At 45.8% G+C, this 17726-nt stretch overlaps 1 protein-coding gene across 1 annotated transcript in view; it reads right to left on the bottom strand.

Moving 5' to 3' along the window:
* Positions 1-17651, bottom strand: part of TPRA1 (transmembrane protein adipocyte associated 1) — a 36945-nt gene extending 19294 nt beyond the window's left edge. Inside the window, exon 1 of the mRNA XM_081078812.1 lies at positions 17548-17651. The gene's annotated coding sequence lies outside the window, so the exon portion shown is untranslated. The remainder of the gene's footprint in view (positions 1-17547) is intronic.
* Between the last annotated feature and the right edge of the window lie 75 nt (positions 17652-17726).

Here is a 17726-nt window from a genome sequence, read left to right on the forward strand (position 1 = left end):
CACTCACCCCCTTCTCATTCAGGGTCCTCAGGTTACCTGGTTTCTGTTTCTCTTCCTAGAATGTACCAAGCCTGTTCCTGCCTGCGGGTCTCTATATCTGTCCCCTACCGAGCTGGCTCTTTGTCACATAACCTCCTCTTTGACATTTTAGCTAAAGTAGCTCTCCAGTTTTTGTCACATAATGCCCTTTTATTTCCTTCTGATCACCATCTCACTAACATGATTATATTCATTTACTTCCTTCCTAGTTAGTCATCAGCCTCCCCCCATTAGAATGTCAGTGTCTTGAGAACAGAACTGTGCTTGTCACATTCCCTGAAGCTGACTGAAGCAATGTCCTGAAGCTGACTCAGTGCTTGCTGCAAATTGTAGACACCCACTTATCACAGTAACCCCCAGATACACACTCGGTGATAACAAAGTTGCTTTACCATTGGACTGAAATGATGTTGGGCCCGTCTTTCCCTAGCTCCTGTTCTAAAAGAGGGGAAGGTTAGGATGTCACCACCTTATGACCATTTGGGACTTGGCTTATCTGGCACTGTTGCAGCCTGCTGGGCCAGCATGCACAGTTTCTTATCAGCTGGCAGAGGCGGTGGTCCTTGCTGATGCCTGCCTTCATAAATGGGCTGTGAGGAGTCAAGGTCAGCAATAATTAGAGTTTCTGCCAGGACATTACACATATCACCCCAACTCATTAATTGGTAAAAGCAAGTCCTAGGCTTCTACTTTTAAACAACAGGGGGCAGGAAACTTCCCTCCTACCATGTGCCAGAGGAGGAGAAATGGAGTATCTGTGATGAGACTGAATGACTACATTCCATCTTTATTTTTATGCTTTTTGAGACAGTACAGACTACCTGGGAGGAAAAAAAGATTGCTATTACAATCGCAGTACACGATTCTGCATTTTATACTCTGAGTTTGGGCCCCACATGTGGGTTTCTGTGGGATTTTATTTGTGGGATAACTGAGGGTTTATATTTCACACCCTCCCTTTAGGGCAGGCAGTGGCTTTTTCACTGCAGTATCCCACACACACAAGACAAAGTGAAGCATCAGCAAATTTCAATAAATAATTGTTTAATAAACAAAGATCTGACTCCCAAGTTCTGTTCCTTGCCCTACACCAGCTTCACGGGTGGTCATCCTCTCCAGGCCATGGCTGACAGAAGGAGATGCTGCTACAGAACTGGCTGACTGATGGCAATGGAGGTCCCAAAATAATAGAGACAAGATGGCAGTGCTCAGCTGTCAAGAGCAAAGTGGGTGCGATAGTCATACAACCATCGAGGACAAAGTAGCAGTCAGAAGGCTGAATAGCTCACTGGGATGGATATATTCAGTAGTTGGTAGAATGACCACATTGGTTCCTTGGTTTGAGTGGTGAGATTTTCCATAGATATGAAGGTCAAGTGAAAGTCCCTGAAACTTCCTTCCCCTCACCCACCCACCACAGCCAAGATAATAAATAAATAAATAATATACCAGGGGAAATGGCAGAGATTAGTGCCACCCTTGAAGACCTAAATAATGTGGAAAGGATTGGGCCCCATCACATCCCTATTTAATTTATCAGTCTGGCCTTGGAAAAATACAGAGACTGGTGGTGGATTGCTGCAAACTCAACCAAGGAGTAGCTACAACACAGCTGCTGTGCTGGTATCACTGCTAGCACAGAACAATATGGCCTCAGGTGGGTGGCCTTTGATATGACCCTCCCTATCAGGAACCATTGACATTCACAGGAAGGGACAACAGTTTATATTATGGTCTTGCCACAAGCCTATGGTCACTGTCCCACGCTTTGTCATAATATAGTCTGAAGGACCATGGCTGTCTGGGCATTTTGCAGAATACTGCATTGGTTTATTATATTGATGATATCCTGCTAATCTCTCTGAATGAACAAAAAATAACAGATAGATGAAGACCTTGATGAGGCATTTTTCTCCCAAGAGTGGAAGATAAACCCTGTGAAGATATGGCGGCTTGCCACATCAGTGAGGTTTGTAGGGGTCTAATTGTCTGGGGCATACCAGGAAATCCCTTCCAAAGTAGACGACAAATGATTGCATCTTGTACACCCCAACGCAGGAAAGGAAGCACAATGTCAGAACCCACTCTTTGGGTTCTGGAGGAGGTATATTCCATGCCTGGGAATGCTACTCTGGCCTATACGTCAGTGAGTGACATCAAAGGCGTCCAGTGTGGAGTGAGGCTCACAGCAGGAAAGGGCTGTCCCTTAGGCCACAGAACCCACAGACCCTATGATAGAGGCATATGTAGTGGGAAAACATGCTGTGAAAAGTTTATTGCAAGTCCTAGTGGGTATCAATCAATTTTGACTGAGAACTATAAGGCAAACAAAAGCTTTACTTGGAGGTCTTTTTAGGAATTGCAAATCCAGGAAACGGAGATTTGGGTAGAAACCCAACTGTTCCTAGGGGAGAAAAAGGCACAGAGGAGGTTTCCAAAGGAGTTTCCACAAGTTGCTTTGAAAGAACTGGGATGGGTGTTATCAATTGGTATACACTATGCTACACACGATCAATTGCTGATGTCTATTGCTAGGTGAAATTTTTATTTTTTAATAGAGAATTCAGTGATGCAGAGCCGATTCCAGGAACTGTATCAGGATTTAGCCATTTGGTTTAGCCCAGTTCAAAAGTTCAGTTTCACATGAAGAGGGTGTGTTAGCTCAGTTTCCTGAAGGCCTCCTGGCTCAATTTTAGATTGCTCTCTTGACAATACCAACTTCATTTTGCTGGTTTTCTTTCACATTTCTCCCTTTTGATCAAGATCTTTCCTTAGAAAGCATGGACGATCAACTATCAGGGAGTATCATTGGTCTAGTCATCAAAAAAGCAACATTGTTTCCTCTTCACAAGGGAGGCTCCTTCCTGGTATATCATGTCCCGCATAGGGGTAAAGCAGTCTCCTGAGAGTACAGTAAGAGGGCTTATGGACACATTTGAACAATAGGACATTTGTCAGAAGCAGAGCTAAGTCCCATATTCCTCAGGTCAAAGGTTCCTTTGAGAGGTGGTCTCAGTCAGATGTATTTGTTGTAACATCCCTAGATGTTGGGCTACCATTATTCTGGCAGTGGCTATTAGTCATTGTTGAATGCTGGTAAAACATCTGGTTAAGGTAGTGAACAGTGTAATTACAAAAGCCAATATGATTAAGACTGGTAATGTAGAACAAAATCAGGTCCCTATTCCTGCAGGCAGCCAAATATGCATAAGTCTGTCCATTGCAACTTATAAGGTAATGTTCTGTCTGTTCAAGGGATTTTAATATTTTGTTTCAGAACCTCAAGCTGTTGCATCACTTTACCTGATTTAACAAAGAAACAACATTCCTTTCCAACTAAGCCTTGTTGGGTGGCTAACACATGTAGAGCCCTATGGTTTTGTAGTGCTACCTCAGCCAGACTGTCAGTCATTCTGTGTTGTACTTCAAGAATAGCTGCAATAACATTGTGCTACAAGAGTAGAAAGATTTCTGATAGATTTTTCTAATTCAGCTACTCCATACCAAAGAAAGAAAACTACAGCAAAGGCATGCGCAAAGCTTCACTGATCTATTATGGGGTTTGGGTTATAGAGAGAGGACGGAAAAGACCATGCCCAAAATCCCAATTCTGTTTGGTCAAAGTATATAGATAAAGGTGCCTAGACTGCGGATAATGGCAGAGGAAGGGAGAGTCTTTCTGGTGACAGCGTCAAGTATGAACATAATGATACCACATCTGCCTTGCCATCGAGTCGACAAGGTGACATATTTGGGTCCCACACAAAAAGAAATACTTGGTGCCCTGAAGTGAGAGTGCATAATTAGGCCCCTAAACCCAGACTCGAAGGGAAGTATTAAGTTTATTTTTGAGACAGGGATTTCATGTCGTCCCACATGTTGGATGATCATAATAGTTGTCAACACAGAAGACATTAAATTCATCATGCGATTCATGAGTGTGATTAAAAGAGCACCTGAGGTTTCTGTATATTTGGGTTAGGATTGAAAGATTAGGATGGGTTTGATTGTTCCAAGTATTTGGGCTGGGATGCCCTAAGAGAGAGATTTTATCTGTTTTCCATCAAATACCAGCTTTTTGATCTAGTCCCCAAGTAGTACTCAGGAGCAGAACGACATGTGCTTCCCAGGATTGAGTGGCATTGTTCCCTCCTTTCCCCACGTCAGGGAGCCCCTGTAACAAGTAACACTGCAGTGGCTGAGGGCTCAGTGACGTGTGAGCGCTTGGTGGTCTGAATCACACAACAGTATAGATACACTTTTTTCATCACATCACTGACCATAGTTACACATTTTTAAATGGACAACACTCAAGATTCTGCTTGAACTATTTATATTTTCAAAACAGACAAGTTATCAGTAAGAGTTCGGGTTGTATTTATGGGTATTCCCTTGTGGATTAGGGAGTACCTTATGGATGGATCTAGCTACAGGAAGGCTATTGGTTCCATCAACATTTTTTGAGGTTTGAGAATAAAGGACTTTAAATCCAGTGTTATATCCAGTTAGATTTTATAAGCTTTCAAGGCTTAAGGACGAAGCCACTAATTCTTGTTCATCATGAGTATAGTTAGCTCAGCTAAATTAGTTTAGCCCAGTTGAAAAGTTCAGCTTCAGTTAGCTAAATTGGCGCTGTTGGATAATCATTGGCTATCAGGAACAGAAGGGTGTTGAAAGGTGTGGGGACAGAGTCCCAGAAAGTAGTTTCCAGACTCTTGGCCTCACCTGGAAAAGTGCTGGCTCGGTTATTAGATGGCCATCAGCTGCTACTGGTTAGCCATTAGCCACTAATATAACTGCTGTGGCTACCCTGGCAAGAGAGGGGGTTGACAGAGCAGTGGACGGCAGATTGCGGCTACCAAGTGCGGTTAGCAAGCAGATTGTGGACCGCAGATAGTGTTGATCCTACTTCCTGTGTCTCGCCTGGCCGCCAGTGAGAGGGGGGTGCAGGAGGACCCCTCATTGGGGTACTGGCAGATGTTTGCTTTTGTTGTCTCGACCAGCCGCCTTCAAGAATATAGTACTATGACTCCCCTATCTATCGCTTCGTTGTTGTTCCTTTTTGGCCTCACCATGTCCTGCGTTTTTGTGCGGGGAGTGGGAGCTGAGACCCTGCATTACACATGGTGCCACGAGCAGGGTTCTGGCCAGGAAGGAATGATGTTTGACTCCGGGCAGGAGGACATGTGGCCCCCACACAGCATGTGGTGCCTGGTGGCCACTGTTCTCAGGAGATGGACCCCTGTGGAGCGGTGGCAGGACATGGATGGTTCTCCAACCGGCATGGAGGAAGCTGTGCAGCTGCCGGAGAGCTGGACCCCCGTGGAGGGGTGGGAAGATGTGGACTGTTCTCCAACCAGCATAGGCCGGAGAAAGCGAAGGTCATTGCGGCCATGAGGGCTGGGGGGTGCTTGCTGGGGCGGCCCAGATGCGGCACTTGTAGACCCAGGAGGAAACGCTTGCTGAGCCCTCAGTGGAGGATGTGGGTGAGGTCACCGTCATTCCTCACCCCCAGGTTGGGGAGGAGTTAAAGCCCTCACCCTGCGAAGACGGCACACATTGTGAGGCTAATGCACAGCCCTGGTGATTGACTATGGACTCTGGGGAATTACCTTCCATCCCTGGTTTGATGGACCACTTGACTGTTTGCTTGGGAACCGTACCACCATGTAGTGGAACTGGCGGATGTTTGCTTCCTGTGTCTCAACCAGCCGCCGTCGAGAATATGTAAGCACCTTGGCTGTGAGCCCCTATTGCTCCAGCACGGTGCCCTGAAAGCCCTGGCTGTGCCCAGGAGGTCTGGCTGTACCCAGAAAGACTGTCTGTTCCCCAAAAGCCTGGCGGTGCCCAGGATATTGCATCCACCTCCAGGTGGCAATGGCTGTACAGGTGGACATCGAGGGACACCCCCTGGGACATTACTTGAACTGGACTAGAACTTTTTCTCGTGCGCTGGGTTCCTGGCACAATGCCCCTTGCAGAAGACACTTGTCGCCCAGATTGTGAGGCAAGACCCTGGAGGGGTGGACTGTGGGGACAGAGTCCCAGAGAGCAGTTTGCAGGCTCTTGGCCTCACGTGGAAAGGTGCTGGCTCGGGTAGTAGTGGCCACCAGCTGTGATCAGATGGCCATCTGCTGTGGCTGGGTGGCCATCAGTTGTTACCAGTTAGCCATTAGCCACTGATATAACTGCCGTGGCTACGCTAGGGGGTGGCTTGGTTGGTTGGTTGGTTGGTTGGTTGGCAGAGAAGCGGACAGCAGATTGCAGCTAGTAAGTGCAGTTAGCAAATGAATTGTGGTCTGTGGATCATGTTGATCCTACTTCCTGTGTCTCACCTGGCTGCCAGTGAGATGGGGGTGTAGGAAGACACCTCGTTGGGGTTCTGGTGGATGTTTGCTTTTGTGTCTTGACCAGCCACCAGCGAGAATATAGTGGTATGAGTCCCCTCTCTATGGCTCCATTGTTCCTTTTGGCCTCACCATGTCCTACGTTCTTCTGAGGGGAGCGGGAGCTGAGACCCTGAGTTACAAAGGGCAAATAGAGTATTCACTGTTGTAAGCAGACATACAAATCTGAGTATGTTCATCTTGAAATTAGACTAAAGAGCTAGGAAAAGGAAGAATGTTTTCTCAAGAGTTGTTCAGACAAAAGTTAGGTTATGATAACAATATAATCAGTAAATGAAACAAAGGTGGTTAAAGGGAAGACCAAGTATAAGGGTCGCTGGGTAGAATCACGTCCTGGTCTGGAATCTTGGGGTCTTGGGTAAGTAGTATACATCGCATGCCATCTGCTTTGATTCTTGAATGAGAATTCTAGTGGTGATCTAGAGTTGTTTGGAGATTTTCAGCTTAAGATCTCCAAACGGCTGAGATGACCACGCAGGTGTGTGTCCCTTTTAAACGAGACACATGACTCCATGAGCCAATACCATTATGTTAAGCAGCACAAGGGTTAGTTAGCAATACCTGATATGGCCCTTTCCACTGGGGCAGAAGGGCATCTTTATGGAGATGGCGTTTATGATAAACAAAATCTCCAGGTAGGAGATCGCAACATTGTAGATCTTTGTCTCCAGGAGAGCACTATGGAAAGATTATTCCACAAACTGTGAATCAGTTTTAAGGGACCTTATAAGTTCTTTACAGTAAATCAGGACGTCTCCTTTCAACAGTGCAGGTTCATACATTCCTTGATCTAATCTCAGGGGTCTGCCTGTAATAATTTCAAAAGGAGACAGTCTGTTTGCCAAAGGGAGTAGATCTTAAGTTGAGCAATACCAAAAGAAGAGCCTTAGGCCAAGGCAGATGAAAAGACTCCATAAGTTTTGCCAATTGAGTTTTGATTACCCCATTAGTCCGTTCTACCAGACTGGAGGACTGGAGGTGATCAGCACAATAGAAATGTCACAAAATGCTCAGATCTTACAAACAGCTTGTATGACTTGTGCTGAAATGAGTTCCCTAGTAGTTTGGTCACTATGGAGCTCTGTGGGATTCCCCAAGTTGGGAACATCTTCTCTAGGAGTATTTAACTTACTGCTGAGCCTGTGGCTCTGCAGCATGGAAATGCTTCCACCCAGTGAGAAAACATACGAATCATCACTAACACATACCTGTATCCTTGACAAAAGGGCAACTGAATAAAGTCCATTTGCCAGACCTCAAAGGGATCAAAGCAAGGGAAAATGCCCTATTGAGGTATGAATGGGTTTTCCATGGTTGTGCTTTGGGCAGATTTGGCATTTTGGGTATACCTGGGAAGCTATCTTTGGAGAGGACTTCCAGTATATTGTTTTCCCCATGAAAACATTTTTTCCAGTGTTCCAGTGAGTTGTCATGTACATATTGTAATATGTAATATTGTATACAATCATGGAGGAGGGGTCGGTCATTTGGACCTACCTATAAGTTTCTTCTAGGGTCAAATTTACAACCTTGTTTTAACCACTACTTTCTATTTTGTCAAACATCTAAATACTGTGCTTCCATGTTATCTTTTAAATCTCCAATTGCTTCAGCCAGTAGCACATGTGCTTCTGTGGGGACAGAGCCCCAGAAAGCAGTTTCCAGGCTCTCGGCCTCACATAGAAAGGTGCTGGCTCAGGTAGTAAATGGCCATCAACTGTGATCAGATGGCCATCAGCTGTGGCTAGTTGGCCGTCAGCTGTAACCAGTGCGCCATTGGCCACTAATATAACTGCTGTGGCTACGCTAGCAGAAAAAGATGGGGGCTAGCAAGAGCAGATGCAGAGAGGCGGATGCCGCCGGTGAGAATACAGTGATATGACTCCCCTACTTATGGCTCCGTGGGTGTTCCTTTTTGGCCTCACTGTGTCCTGCGTTCTTATGTGGGGAGTGGGACCAGAGACCCCGCCGGCCGCCCCACATGACACATGGCGTAGTCGGCAGGATACGGTGCTGGCCAAAGCTTTCCGAAGGGCAATGGAGCAGTTTGTGCGTATGAAAGCTCAGTCTGAGGAAGACCAGGAGGAGCAGCTGCCGGAGAGCTGGACCCCCGTGGAGGGGTGGGAAGACGTGGATGGTTCCCCAACCAGCATAGACTGGAGAAAGTAAAGGTTATTGCGGCCCTGTGGGCTGGGAAGTGCTTGCTGACGCAGCCCAGATGCAGGAGACTTATAGTCCCAGGAGGAAACGCTTGCTGAGTCCTCCGTGAGAGATGAGGGTGAGGTCAAGGTCGTCCCTCACCCCCAGGACAGCCCTGGCGAATGACTATGGACTATGGGGAATTGCCTTCCATCCCTAATTTAATGGACCACTTGACTGTTTGGGAACATATTACCATGTAATGGAACTGGCGGATGTTTGCTTTTGTGTCTTGACTGGCCGCCATCGAGAAGATGTAAGCACCTTGACTGTGAGCCGCTGCTGTTCCAGCACGGTACCCCGAGAGGCCCAGAGAGAGAGTGGCAGTGCCCTGAGAGCCCTGGCTGTGCCCAGGAAGTCTGGCTGAGCCCAGAGAGAGTGGCAGTGCCCTGGGAGCCCTGGCTGTGCCCAGGGAGACTGGTGATACCCTAAGAAGCCCAGGAAGTCTGGCTGTGCCCAGAAGTACTGGTGGTGCCCTGAGAAACCCTGGCTGTGCCCGGAGAGAAGGTGGTACCCTAAGAAGCCCAGGAAGTTTGGCTGTGTCCAGAAGTACTGGTGGTGCCCTGAGAAAACCTGTGTCGTGCAGGGTGTCAGGCGGGGTCTCTGCTCCCGCTCCCCACATAAGAACGCAGGATGTGGTGAGGCCAAAAAGGAACACCCACAGAGCCATAAGTAGGGGAGTCATATCACTATATTCTCACAGGCGGCATCCGCCTCTCTGCAATCCGCTCTTGCTAGCCCCCATCTTCCTGCTAGCGTAGCTACAGCAGTTATATTAGTGGCCAATGGCTTACGGGTTACCGCTGATGGCCAACTAGCCACAGCTGATGGCCATCCAATCACAGTTGATGGCCATTTACTACCTGAGCCAGCATCTTTCTATGTGAGGCCGAGAGCCTGGAAACTGCTTTTTGGGGCTTTGTCCTACAACCTGGCTGTGCCCAGACAGCCTGGCTGTGTCCAGGATATTGCATTCACCTCCAGGCTCCTCACACAGGGCCCCTCGTGGAAGACGCTTGTCACGTAGATTGTGAGGCGAGACCCTGTAGGGGTGGAGTGTGGGGACAGAGCCAGGAGTGCAGTTTCCAGGCTCTTGGCCTCACGTGTGTGTGTGTGGGGGGGGTGCTGGCTCAGGTAGTAAATGGCCATCAACTGTGACTAGATGGCCATCAGCTGTGGCTAGTTAGCCGTCAGCTGTAACCAGTGTGCCACTAATATAACTGCCCTGACTATGCTAGCAGGAAAAGATGGGGGCTAGCAAGAGCAGATTGTAGAGAGGCGGATGCCGCCAGTGAGAATATAGTGATGTGACTCCCCTACTTATGGCTCCGTGGGTGTTTCTTTTTGGCCTCACTGTGTCCTGCGTTCTTATGTGGGGAGTGGGACCAGAGACCCTGCTGCCGCCCCGCACGACAGCTTCCATTAGGGGCTGAAATTGTTTAATGCTGCCTACCTACCCAGCAGCAACGTCAGCCAAATGATTACCTTATTTTCCTCTATGCTTGGCATTGAATGTCCAGGGATTTTTACGATTGCTAAAGATTTAGGTAATTGGATAGCCTCTAAGAGTTCTAAGATGTAAGAACTATTTTTTATATTTTGTCTGGAAGAAGTCAAGAATCCTGTTTCCAGAGCATACCAAAGTTATGGGCAACACCAAAGGTGTACTTGCTGTCAGTATATATGTTAGTTGTTTTACCTTTGGCCAAATTGCAACCTCCAATTAATGCATAGAACTCTGCTTGTTGAGCAGAAGTTGCCTGAGGCATTGGACTGGCCTCAATGGTTTCATTTAGAGACAATGGCATAGCCTGCTTGGTAGTGGCCTTGTCCCACAGGGTGGCATGCGGGGTCTCTAGTCCCACCCTCCACAAAAGAACGCAGGACGTGGTGAGGCCAAAAAGAAACACCCACGGAGCCATAGGTAGGGGAGTCATACCACTATAATCTTCGCTGGCAGCTGGGTTGGAGACACAGGAAGCAGGAGCCACAGGATCCGCAACCCGCCGTCCACTTGTCTCTGCCAACCACCCTCACTTGCTAACTGCAGTCCGCCTCTCTGCAATCCGCCATCCACACTCCACCGCCTGTTAGCTTAGCCACAGCAGTTATATCGTGGCTAATGGCTAACCGGTAACAGCTGACGGCCGACTAGTCACAGCTGATGACCACTTACTACCTGAGCCAGCACCTTTCCATGTGAGGCCGAGAGCCTGGAAACTGCTCCCTGGGGCTCTGTCCCCGCAGGCCTATTTCAGATTTTAGGTAAGAACCATCAGCAAGCCAAACTAATTCAGCATTTTCAAGGGGTGTTTCCTGTAAACCAATTTGAGGAGTTAGTAGGTGGTCTGTTCATGTCAGGCAGTCATGAGGAGTTTTGTCAGAGGGCAGAGGAAGGAGAGTAGCAGGATTCAGAATCACATTGAGCAATAGTAACATTAGCTGAACACAATAAAAGAACTTTGTAGGAGGTTAGTCGGCTAGCAGAGAGGTGCTGAGTACGAGAGTTAAGTAAGGTTTCCAGTGAATGAGGCACATGAAGAGTAGTGGAAAGTCCTTTACTATCTGTTCTGTATGTTGTAGTAAATTAACAGTGGCCACAATGGTTCTCATACAGGGAGGGAGACCTTTGACCACTGGGTCTGATTGCTGACTACAGTATCCAATGGGCCCCATGTCGTTGGCTTCCATGTCAGTAGGTCAAGACACTTAAGGTATTTCCCTCTCTTCATGGACAAAAAGGGAAAAGGGGAACTGATATTAGGATATCCTAAAGCAGGTGGATCATAAAAATTGCCTTTTATTTCACCGAAGGCTTTCTGGGATTCCTCTGTCCATGTGAGAGGCTCTGTCTGGTCAGCTTTGAGAAGAGAGTATAAAGAGTAAACCATGACCGAAAAATTAGGAATCCAATTTCTATACTATCCAGCCAAACCTAGGAATCCCCTGAGGTGCCTTTTAGTCTTGGGCCTAAGAAAAGTTAAAATGCCCTGGATCCTATCAGAATCCAAGAGAAGAACTTTATCAATAACTAAATGTCCAAGATTATTAATTTGAGTTTTACAAAACTCAAGTTTTTCTTTAGATATCTTATGTCCTTTTTTGCTAGTTCGTGAAGGAGGTGGAGGCTATCTTCAAGGGATGCTTTCTTAGAGGGCGAGCAGAGGAGGAGGTCATCCACATATTATAAGGGTGGATTGGTAACGGGATGCTATATGGCAATATCTGCCTTCAAAATTTGGGAAAAGTAAGTCAGACTTTCATTGTAGCTCCGAGACATTATTGTCCCAGTATACTGATGTCCTTCCTATTGAAAGCAATTAAGAACTGGCTTTCAGGATCATCAGGAATATTTAAGAAAACACTATAAAAACCTGTAACCAAACAGAATTTACTTTCTGGTGGTATGGCTCAGAATAAGGTATGAGGGTTAGGCATGACTGGGTGCCAATGCATGACTATTTTTTATAGCTCTTAGATCTTGAACAAACCTCCATCCCTTCCCACAGGGTTGTTTTTAACAGAGAAAACATAAGTATTACAAGGGCCTGTATAAGGGATGATATCTCAAATATCATTACAAGAGAGGCCTTCTTTGAGATATTCCTCAATGATAGGTTTGATTCCTTGAATGGCTTCTGCATTTAAAGGGTATTGATGGATGTTAGGCAAAGGTTTATTTTTGTCAATTTTAATTTTCATTGCTGGTGCAGAATAAATGCAATCTATGTCAGTGGCATTTTTTGACCCAAGTTCATTTGGAATGTAATCTAAAAGAGGGTTTGAGTCAGTTTACGTGACTGAAAAAACAGGAATAGCTATGGTCTAGTTCTCTTGAGGGTCATTAGTTAGAAGCTCAAGATGTAAGAATATTTCCCCCTTTTGAGAGAAGGGAATATGAGTTACAAAGCTTCAAGAAAGTCTTTCCCTAAAGAGGAATATGTACAGAAGGAACCAAAAGAAATCAGTGGGTTCCTTGAATAGATCCAAATTGAAAAGGAATCGAATGGGATTTGGAGACAGTCATGGGTTGATTGGAAACCCTCACCACTTGTATGGTTTCAGTACTCTTTAGTTACCTAATTCTTAATAATTAGCTCAATTTCTCCTAAAGAATTAATTAGGAGCATGAGAATAAAATCCCCTTTTGATCCTCAGAGCAACCCTGTTGCTGAGAAAATTTAGGTTGGAATCCTTACAGAGGATTTGCAAATTTTATGGGCTGTTAGCCTTTTAAGCTTTAAACAATCGTTTTCCCCCAATGTCCAGGCTTTTTGCAATAATTACTAACCCCTCTGAAGGGTGGTTTGCCTTGGGGATCTTGACAAGTGTGTTTAGCTGTCAATTGCTGTAATTGTAGACTCATTACTTGAGTTGCCTGAATTTTGGCGTTTAGGGCTTGTGTAGCTTTTTGGATAGCTTGGTGAGTTGCTCATCAGTGTACTAAATTATGGGTTTGCATGGTGGTCCAATTAAGTTACAATTTTTTTCACCTGTTGTCCAAGTTTGTCTTGTATATCCTCAACAAAAGCTGAATTAAAAAACATTGAGGTACCTGAAATCTATGTAACTTTAGTAACAAGTGTCATACCAATAAACTTCAATTAAAAAAAATTTAATTGATGCTAAAAAAAAAGCATTGAGGTGTCATCTTTGACCTCATCAATGCCAGAATACTGTTTAAATTTTTTTCAAATCTATCATAATTATCAAAAACAGTTTAATCAGGATTTTTAACATATTTTTAAATTTCTTCCAAACAATAACTCAAAGAAAAGCCTCAGTTATCTTTTCATGAAGCCATTTAGCCAGCTTTGAGGCTTTGTTCATGGTTTCTTATCCTCAAAAAAAAATCTCTCATAGGGTTTTGCCATTCCATTTTGTTTGGTCATTCTCTTGCATAACTTTCTCCTATGAGCACATAGATAAGCTGACAGAGGTCAGACAACTTTGGCTCATATGTTTGGATAGTTAGCAGAAATTCCCTAGTAAACCCAATGGACCCTCTTTGGGATTAGATTAGGGAGATCTTTAAGATCTTTAGTAATGGCATGGAGCTCAGGTTTAGTCCATGGGATATAAGAAATAAGGGTTTGTCATCTTGGGCTTGGCCCATCCAATGGTTTAACGTTAAATGGGGTGGTAGGAGGAGTCTAACAGAGCCTCAAGTTCATCATTATAAAAAAGGGAGTTCACTGAATGAAACATAAAGAGAGGGAAAACAGGCATGCAGCAAAGGAGCAGAAGGTGCAGATAATGAGATGTCAGATGAACATTTAGAAGTTTCCTCAAATTTAGTGAGTTTCTGAGACAACTTGAAATTTGCTTTGGTTAATTTAGAATTTGTGTCTTGGAGGGAAGCAATTTTTTAATTACTTATGTTTGGAGGCCTCAAAATGCTAATTAAAATATGCTTTCCATTCAGGTTGCTGAGTTTTGTAGTCATTTTCCAACTGACTACACAGATAGATTAATTTGGGGATTTCAAATAAACCCCAAGTTGGCCAGTTCAATTGTAAATCCTGCTGGGCAATTATGGTCCAGCGAGATAGAAATTTACAGGACAGAGACCTGTAATTTTTGTACATAAATAAAGCAGGAGTTCCAGAAGGTTGCTGTTCAGCAGTCTCTCCCTTTGAAAGCATACTTCCCATTTTTCAAAAGAGTAATTACCAGTCACGCACATTAAATCCCGTAGACAAAAGATCAGGAACAGAGGACATCTAAGTAGAGCCTGGACCTTAACCAAGACAGGAGGTTCAGGTCTAGGAGGACTTATCACAAGGATCCAAGATCACTGGGGAGACAACAGGTGAAATGGACTCTTGTAAGTACCTTACTCAAATCATAGAGATGTTGGAGGAGGCAAGTCACTCTGGATCCCATTTCTGACACCACATATTGTCAATCCATTTCAGCTAAGAACTGTAAGGCAAGCAAATGCTTTATTTGGGGTTTTTTTAGGAATTGCAAATCCTGGAGACACAGATTTTGGTTGAAATCCAACTATTTTCTCAGGGGGAAGAAAGGGACAGAGTTTATAAAGACAGAAAAGGGACAGAGTTTATAAGGACAGAAAAAGGGGGACTTCTAAAAAGATTACACAAGCTGCTCGGAAAAAGCTATAATTGGTACTGGCAAGGAGATTTACACTATGCTACACATGATTAATTGCTTATGTCTATTGCTAGGTGAAAATTTTATTTTTTAATAGGGAATTCAGTGATGCAAAGCCAGTTACAGGAACTGTATCAGGATGTAGCCCAGTTGCACAGTTCAGTTTCATATGGAGGGGATATATTAGCTCAGTTTCCTGGAGGACTCCTGCTTCCATTTTTAGATTGTTCTCTTGACAGTACCAACTCCACTTTGCTGTTTTTCTTTCATATGGGAAAACCACAATGTGGAGCCCTAGGATTCTAGAGCAAGGCCAGGATCTCCACTACAGAAAACTATATAAAAATTCAAAATGCAAACTCCACAAGTCTACTGGATCCTGGTGGAGATGACTAGGGGACATTAAGTGACCATGAGGCCAGAGCTGCCCCTAATGAACTGGGTTCCATCAGGCCCACTAAGTTGTAAACTCCCATGGGCCCTGCAGCCATCTATTGTAAGACTGTAAGTGATCCATTGTAGACCTACATCATCCACCACTGTTGCGCCAGGGTCTCTCCCTCATTCACACCTATGGCAGATTGGGAGGTCATGCGGGAGCATGACCAGCTGACAAATAAAGGAAAAGGCTAAGCTTGATCAGAGATGAGCTGGCTCATTTATCAGCAATGCCTTGGGGTGGGGGTGGCAGCCATTTTGAGACCTTGAGGATGAAAGCCACAGTCTGGATGGTGGAACCAGAAGTTGGGAAGGAGACTTGTCCTTGATCATGTTAGTGCCAGAAGTCCACTGATGTGAGAAAAATAAAACCCCAAGGTGATGTGCATCCAGAGTGAGTCCAAGATGGCTGGTACCTGGATCTAGAGTTGCCTGTATGTCCTCAGGAATGAGTGATCTAACGGAGAGAGGGAAAGGAGAACAAAGCCACAATCTTTTCATAATTTAGTCTCTGAAGCGACATCCAATCACTTCTGTCATATGCTTCTGGTCATACACACAAACTCTGGTACAGTGTGGGAGATTATATAAAAGTGTGAATACCAGAAGCAGGGATAACTGGGGATCATAACAAAGTTATGGCTGCCCCCAACATCTTCTACCTTGCCATTTCTCCTACCCTCCTCCTATTAGCATTTAAACATGCCCAAGTATCTCTCATTTCAGGAAAAGGCCTTTCCTCAGCTCCACATCCCACTCCAGTTAGTGCACTTTGCATACTCGGCCATGTCCCACAGCCCAACTTCTCCAAAGAATTGTCCAAGTTCACCCTTCTCAACTCCCTGCACCCTGGTCCTCAGCACACTGTAATGTGGCATCTGACACTGATCTTGCCAGGGCCACCAGTAGCTCCTGATCCTTACCAAACTTGACCTCTTGGCAGCTTGTCACCTGCAGTTCCCATCAATCATCTTGACCCCTCTGGTTGGCAGCCTCTGAGATGGTCTCCTCTCCTTGATGGTGGATTGAAACTAGCAATTTACTTCTAACTAACAAACAGAATATGGCAAAAGTAATGGAATGTTACTTCTGGGACATGGCTTCTATCTTGCATGGACTCTTTCACCCTCGTTCACTTGCTCTGAATAAAGCCACTTGCCATTTTGTGACATGTCCTATAGAGAGGCCTACATGGAAAGGAACTGAGGAGGCCCCCTCAAAAGAGCCAGTATGAAACTGAGTCCTCAGCCAACAATCTAGGAGGAACTGAGTCTTGCCACATGAAGGCGCTTGGGGCTTCTCTGAGCTGAGCCTTCAGATTAGACTGGCACCATGAGTGCAGCACCAGGAGTGCAGCCTGTGAGAGACCTTGAGGTAGAGGCACCAGCCAAACCAAGCTCATATCCGGACACACAGCTACTGAGATAATATGCAGTAATTGTTTTAACCTGCTAGAATCCTGGATAATTTGTTATGCTGAAATAGATAAATTATACAATCCCACCCACTCCCAATAGCAAAAGGCCTCCTTGGATATCTCTGTTCAGGGCCCACATTCAACACAGCCAGAAACAAACTCATCCTCTTTCCCCCAAAACTTACTTGTCTTCCTCTTAACATTCTGCATCTCAGAGACGGTACCATCATCTGCCTAGTCTCCTAAACCAGAATCCTGGATGCCTCCCTTTTGCTGTCCTCAATCCCCAAGGCCAACAGACCCCATCTCCTAAATATCTCTTGGATAGTTTCAGTCCTCGTCATCCCTCCTGCCCCATAACCTGGGTCCCATCCAGAGAAGTTTGTTCACTGCACTAAAGGGCCAAGAGGGCTTAGATTCAGCCCTGCCCTGCTCACCAAGGAACCGGCGTTAGCTTGAGCTACCTGTAACTGGAGGAAAAACCGCAGCAATCACGTCCAACCTGCTTCAATTCACCTCAACCCAGGGGCAGCCTGAGGGATTGTCCTTGAGCCCACATTGGCTCTTGTCTCACCTGCTCAAAACCCCTTCCATGGCTCTCCATTGGCCCCAGGATAAAGCTCCAACTCCCTAAAAAGACTTGGAGATCCTTCCATGACTTGGGCTCTTCAACCACAAGTCTTGTCCCTACCGGGGCATCATAAACTGTGTAACCCAACTGTGGAATTGCTTGCAGCTCATCATTGTGCTATGCTCACTACCTCTTTACAAATGTTCTATCTGGAACATCTCTGAAATGGCTTCCTACCATCCCGGAGCGTTTCGGTCTGAAAGTTTTTTTAGAAGCTGTAACTGTCCACTCATAAGACAGTAGGAGCTCAGAAAACAAGGCTGTGAACCTCAGTTGCCTCATCTATAAAACGGCCATACCGTGACTAAGTCAGGCAGCCAGCAGGTGAGGATGGTCTTCAGCTCCCAACTTGCCGGTCAAGGCAGCGCAGGGCAAGCTACCCGCACCACCGGCAGGTGGCAGCTTCCAGGGCCCGGGACCAGCGGCCTCCGGGCGTCGGGGCGGGGCCTGCGGGCGTCGGGGCGGGGCCTGCGGGCGT

Source organism: Rhinolophus hipposideros, assembly GCF_964194185.1.
Source record: "Rhinolophus hipposideros genome assembly, chromosome: 17".
NCBI lineage: Eukaryota > Metazoa > Chordata > Mammalia > Chiroptera > Rhinolophidae > Rhinolophus > Rhinolophus hipposideros.